This window comes from Chrysoperla carnea, chromosome X (assembly GCF_905475395.1).
Source record: "Chrysoperla carnea chromosome X, inChrCarn1.1, whole genome shotgun sequence".
Lineage (NCBI taxonomy): Eukaryota > Metazoa > Arthropoda > Insecta > Neuroptera > Chrysopidae > Chrysoperla > Chrysoperla carnea.
In genome coordinates, this window is record NC_058342.1 from 16,753,057 (window position 1) to 16,760,469 (window position 7,413).

Sequence of the window (7,413 nt, forward strand, 5' to 3'; positions counted from 1 at the left end):
CAAAGATGTCGAAAAAAATGCCGGTAAATATTTCGAGACTAAACAAATGCAGGTATTGTTTTTTTTTTTTTTTTGGTTTTCCATACGCTATTTTTTTTTTCGAAAACATTCAAACATACGTGGATTTAAAATTATTTACTACATTAATTTTCACTTTTTTCGATCTCGAATCCACAAACTTTTTTAAGACATTTGTCCACTGCCTGGCTATTACTGTCTTTGCAATTTAAGCTTTTTTTAATGATGAGAACGATTTTCCTTTTAATGTAAAATCGAAAATCGATAATTTCTCATTTGAATAAAAAAAATATACCGTCTCCGATGTCCATTTTCTATAAAATTTCGTCATTTTTCGTGAAACTTAAATAATAATTGTTCGACTAAAAATATTAATATGCAATCTTATGCAGGTGTCAAAATTCACACAAAGATGGCATCACAATCACTTGAAGAAACGTATATTAATTATTTTCTGGTTATGTATGTAAAGAAATTTATTTTTTGAATTTTAACTGTAACTGCTGAATTTTTTGAGATTTTTAAGAAGTTTTTTAAAATGACAGGATGAAAAGTATTTTGTTGCGAATTGTATAAACATGAAGACAGTCCTATGTCCCCGTCACCAAGTTGGAGGAAATCTACTGAAACTAGGAGTAATTTAAACATGATTTGCTTTGCAGTTAATAACAGTGGAGGCGGGTCTATAAAGGTTTGGGAGCAATTTCTACAGCAACAAGAGAATCTAGACTTGACGAAGTAATTCTGTTGGTTGATCAAGAACAAAATTTGCGTAGCCTTAAAATCCGCAATTGAAGAGAGCTGGCGAAACGATTTTTAGCCATGCCATCAACACCTGAATCTAAAGTTTAAGTCATTTTGATCTTCATGACGTAAGTGTTGCTTTTTTTAAGCTGTATTTAGTGATAATATGATCACAGGACAGAATATAGAAAGCAAACATTTTTAGGGTAACGATTGAATTGTTCTTATGAAATTTCCTGACCTTTGAATAATTATGGTACAATTTGTCTTAACTGGTCTTATAATTCGAAATCCTTTTATTCGAAAAACAAATATAAGAAATATCGATGAATAATATCAAGTATCAAATCTTCAGAATTTAATTATAATTTTAAAAACCTTTAATTGCAACGTTTCGCTATTTATTTCATAGCTCATTATAACAAGTATTAAGCTATGCCTTTAAAAGCCTGAAGAAGCTATAAATTAAATATCGAAACGTTGCAATTAAAGGTTTACTGATTTGGTGTTCCTTTGATCCAGGAAACCTCTTATCCTGATAATAGTATTGTAATTTATTTCTAGAGAATATTTTCCGATAGTAAAATTCCCATTTCCAGGTCTTTCATGTCAATTAATATCCAGACTTTTTACCGCAACTAGTTCGGATAAACGTCATTAAATAAGTTTCTTTCGAAAATGAATTATCGAAATGTCCACGATATGTTTGAATGAATCATCTTACTTAAATCGTATGAATTTTTTTTACGTTTTTTAACGTTTTAAAAAAAAAAATTATTCTCTTGATCGTAATAACACTTTTTTTTTTTAAATATCCTATTTTCCATTTTTTTTCAATGTTTTGTATAAAAAATATTCATCAATTTTTCATACCATAAAAATTAAAATTTTACAATTAATGTTTAAAGTAATTTTTTTGTATTTTTTTTAATTTTTTTGTAATTTTACTACATTTAAAATTGTTTTTTTTTTATGCTACAAATCTAAATACATTTATGTGAAATCCCCCTTAAAAATATTTTTTGTTTTGAATATTTGTTGAGTCGAGAGTTCTCCTTAATAGTTAAAAAAAAAATTAAAAATGAAGCTTATGAATTTGTTTAAAAATATGTTTTTCTTTTTAAATATTATAATTCTAGGTTTTTTGATTATGGTCCACATAATTTTATAAGTGCCACTGAACTCTAATTGTGTAAAAATTAGTTTAAACCGAGAAAAACTTTTTCATTTACGACATCACAGTACGACTTGATATAAATTTTTTTTAATTTAACGAAAAATATAATTAAAAAAAAATTCTGTACTCACGATTTGTGTTTGTCTAAAACGTGAGAAACATTGGGATTTAACATTGTAAACATTTATTTATTTTTTTATTAAGCGTATGGGCTTTAACAAAACATTTAAAAAGATGAAGGTAATATTTTTTTTCGACGTGTTTTAGAAAATGTGAGTACAGTTTTTTTCGAATAACAATTTATTTTTTATTTACTAAATTTATTTAACAATTAATACAGTGAATTTTTTATTTTTTTTGTTTGTTTGTAAATTGGTAAAGTTTATATTTTTAAATATAACCGTCAAAAGAAATAACATCTAATTAGAATAATATCGAAAATAAATTCAAATTTTAATCTGAATCTGAATGGTTTGTTCGTAGAGATATTGGGTGCGTTTAGCAGAAAAAAGCGCTAGGAAGCGCTTGTAAACAAAATGGCGATTGTTAAGCTGTCAATTAGTAAATAGCTATATTTCTCTAGGACGCTAAGTTAGCTTTAACCGGGGAATCTAACCCAATTTAAATATATGTTTGTAAATTATTCATATTAAAAAATTACCAATAAATAATATATTAAATAATGTTATGAATGTTAGCAAACATGTCCTGGCCGAAAACTGTACAGTTTGTTTTTCAGAGCTAGTAAGCGCTCTCAAGCGCTTTTTTCTGCCAAACGCACCCATTAAATATAGATTGCGCGAGATAATAGTCAGAGTGTGCGCAGATGAAAGAACGATGTCGAGCTAACGTAGTATTTCCTCAAAGTAGATACAATCAAAATTACAATTAAAATAACAATCAAAATAAGATAAAAATACTGCTTACGCAACGCGTAAACTCGTGGAGACGGTAGAGCAAGACAGCCTGATGCTCAGTACAAAGTAGGCAACGATCAAAGACTAGCTCCCGCCCAGATAGGGGTCGTAAATTCAGCCACTGGCGCTTATGGCTCGGTATAGGAGGTTTCATGTCCTTATTGTATATGTTTTTGGGTTTAGGTTTAGAAAATATTAAATTGAATATCAATGTGTTGTTCAGATTTGGTCATGCAGAAAGCACCAATTGACTGCACTGGGAAAAAATCTACAGCCCATCGATAGTTGATGTAATCATACAGAATGTGGACAAGATAGGACGATTCAATGTCTTTTCCTCTGTTCTGCCAAGTTAATTTCGGCGAGTTTTACCTACTGTTCTGTGAATTATGTTCAAGACATGCTTTCCGCATTTTTTCGAATGTCTAAAAATAATTTTGAAATTTGTATACTTTAAAAAAAAAACTACAATATGAATGATATTAAACGAGAAAGCAGCGCCCTCATGTCGGAATTAATATTCATCTGCTGTGGAAGACCATCTTTTTTTAACATACAACAAAAAGGCAATTGATTAAAGAAGCTGACTCCGCTTTAGGAAATTGAATGATTTTTGACTTGAGATTTTTATAAATAATAATCAACATACCAAAATTTATCAATTCAGAAATCGATAAAGAAATGGCAGAATCCTTTCCAAACTATCAAACTAAAGTCATAGTTACGTTTTAAAATTTCATGGTAAAACGAAATCACGGTGAAGATTCATTTAAAATTTTATAAACTAGTTAAAAAAATTCAATAATTTGCGAGTAATTCAAATATTTTTAGCAAAAAAAAAATCTTTTTTTCGATAAAACTGAAAGTACGGATAAAAATTAAACAGAAAAACTTGAACATTCTTACAAAAAATTAAAATATTTAAAAATATAAACATTACTCGAATTAATCAATAACCTATCGGATATTTTTTAATTGAGAGGACGACAAATTTTTTTTTTTTTCTGACATAAAATAGGTTATGTTTGTAACGTGTTTGTATGAGTTTTTTTTTTTTTTTTTTAAATATAGACTATATAAAATTTTTTAAAGAATATTGCACTGAAAACAAATGTTTTATTTTAAAGGCTTTTAGATAAATTGTAACATGTATAAGGAATAAGTAAATTTTTTTCTACAGGATTACATCCCCTAAAATTACGAAACTTTTTATGGCAATAATTGTCAAACTTTAAAGCACATTCGTCGTAACTAATATGACTTCATCGGAAAAAAAAATTAAAGTGTATAAATAGACATCATAAAAGGCCAATCCGTGTTAACATTTCAGAACGGTTGCACAGAGAAATATTCTCACGAGTATTTTAAAAGGGTTATTTTCTTAAAAAATTTCATGCTTTACGTGAAAGTGAAAACAAATTTTCTCAAAAACAATATTTATTAACAGCTGTGAAAGTTTTTGTCATCACTTCAGTAAAGTCGGTTAAAAAATTAACCGCAATACGGATGGCTTCGTTATTATTCGGCTATCTCCGTAGATACACTGTGTTTTCAATGACAGATGAACAAAAACTGTTTAATTAAATTTTATATTCTTTCTAATTATAATTAAATACATTTAAGGCTTTGGTTACACGAACATCAAATCTAACACACGTTTTAAACATGCGTTTTAGCAATACATTCTGTTAAATAGAACTGTTCACACGGACGTCAATTTTAACTCACGTTACAGGTCCATTTAACACAATATAATTCCAACAAACGTTCGTTCAACGTTCGTAAAAAGAGCATTTACATCGATTCTCGTGTGACTGAAATCTTAAATTCGAATAAATTTTTCAAGTGAATTAAATTTGAATAAGTAAATTTCCCGAAGGAATGAAATGTTTTGCCGATTTTTCGGGATAACCTATCATTTCTCTGATAAAGTCGTAATAAATATGACGAATGTGATTATTTAAATACTTTTATAAAATTCGATGGTTATGCCCAGAAAAAATTTTGTAATTCGTAAGGAACATGACCTAACATATCAATTAATTCATCTCTGTTTTCTTTGTATTTTCTTTTAAATATAATTAATTCTTAGTAACAATTGTACAAATTCCGTATGAGAAAACAGAATTTATTTTCTTTTACTTTTTTAAATACTCTAAAAGTGATTTATAATCTTCACATGGAAGTGTTTTTTTTTAAGGTTTAATTAGTAAGGCATTTTCTTTACGAATGTTAGTACAAACTTTCACTAAATTTTAATTTTTCTGAAAACAATTGACGCGTTTAGTGAAAATGTGCACAATTTTCGTAAAGAAAAACAACCAGTCTCAAATTTGTTACTTGTTTTCATTTTTTTTTAATTTTTTAAATTTTTTATAGATTTTTTTTTATAAGGTTTTTCTTTTTTTTTTTTTAGAGACAAGTCAACAAGAAAATTAAAGGTGGATTTAAGCGGTCGAGAAAAGAGCAATTGATTCCATAACGGCTTCTCTAGCGAAATCAGGAATTTTTCATTGTAAAATTTGAAATTTTTTTTTTGTTCGAACCATTTTTAAGCGTATGACTATCGATAATTGAAGATGCACTGCTATAAAAAATTTAATTTTAACAACTTTTTTGCACAAATACAATCAAAATTGATTATATCTACATTGCTTTTTGTGGCGAATCGACAAATCATGGCTTAATAACATTTTGTTGCATCAAAACCAAGAATGATGGCCTTGATTCCAGTTCATTCCGATTCAATTCCGGTTCAATCCAATAAAAACTAACCAGAAATTTCCAATTCGACCCAATTCCACTAATAATTTGGAGCCAATTGGAAATTTCCGGTTAAAAGTTAGCATTTTTTTTCCAATCAATCTTCAATTCAATTTTATTGTAAGTTTGAATCGGTTTCAATTGTAATGAATCGGAAATTTTTTCAAATTAAATCAGATTCTTCTCAATAAAATTTCGATTCAAATTTTAACTTGGTTTCAATTGGAATGAAACGGAAAATTATCCCGTACGATCCGTTCAATGTTATCATAACCAATTTTCACTGAAATTTAAGTTTTTTTTTTCTTCAAATAATTCGAATGTCTGTTGAATTGTTCTAAAGTTAATTTTTACCCTGACAAACGAACGCCCGATAGGAATTGCCCTTTTTAGACCTCCTTTTTTCTTAAATCCGCCGCTGATTAAAGGCAAGTGGTAAAGAATTTTTTTGTTTTTCTTTTGATATAAATATAAAATTTTGTGTGATGTATCAATTTCTATAAAAAATTTTGTATTCTATCTAATAGCAATTTTTTTTTCTTAATGAGCGAAGTGCTATAACAATTTTTTTTAACAGGTCCATTTATTTCTCTTAATTTTTAAGTTATTAAGGTTACATTTTCAAATTTGAATGAGCTTACTTTTTTTTTATATTCATAACAATTTGGTTTTTATAATTTTCGAGATCTGATCTTAAATGTTTGTATATCGAATCACTATCAGACAATAACTTTTAAATTACCTCCCTTTTTCCTTTATTTGTCCTATCCTATTATTATAACATGTTCTGTTCATGTATTGTTTTAAAAATTAACGAATAAAGATTGAAGTTAATTTTTTTTAAATTCAATATTGCCCGTGATTAGATGATACGACGCTTAACCCTTTGGAACTGAGTAAAGAGGGATTATCTCACGCTTATTTTAAAACTTTTTTTTTTTATTTCCAAATGGAATGACCACGTGAGATTTTCTCTCATCACAAGAGTAATGATCGTGGTATGAAAGACGACCAGTCTGAAGGGTTGAAACGTTATTGAAATAGATGTCATATGCCTGGAGATGCGTCTTCCGCCTGAATCACCTTCTCATGAACGAACCACGGGCAATGATTTATAATTTTCTGATTCAATATCTAGCCATGTTCAACGGCTTCTTCTAAATGAAGAATTTCTTGAAGGAAATGGATGCATTTGTCATTCTTCCCTAGGATTCTTCATTTAGAAGACGCAGTCGAACAATTCTAACAATAACCGTAACGTATTTTGTAGTTTATAAACATCTTCTTCGAACCTTTAGCTAATGGGTTATTCGTCATCGTCTAATTTTCTTATTTTTCTAGGCGCTCGTCCTCATTAACATAATTCTGCCTCAAAGTTTCAGAAAAATATTTATTAATGTGTGGAAAAAAAGGCTAGTGTTATACCCGCTTTTTAACTTTAAATTGTCTATGGGACAGTGATTTCTATATTTTTTCTAGATTTTCCCAGATCTCTCGCGACCTACACTCATATAAAATCTAACACTCAAAATACAATCAGTTATAAGCCCATTTGTTATTTTTTTTGGTAAAGGTGACATCTATTAAGCATCTACATAAATATTTAGAGACATCTAGTAACAAAAATTTGAATATACAAAATGTAATCTTAACAACGGTATATAATATAGGTATATAATTTTTTGTGAAAAATATTTTTATTTCTTTTAGGTAATAAATATGTGTTTTTCATTTAGAAAACCCTGCCTTTCCATTAACATATCTTAAATACATATTTCCCTAATTTTTTTAAAT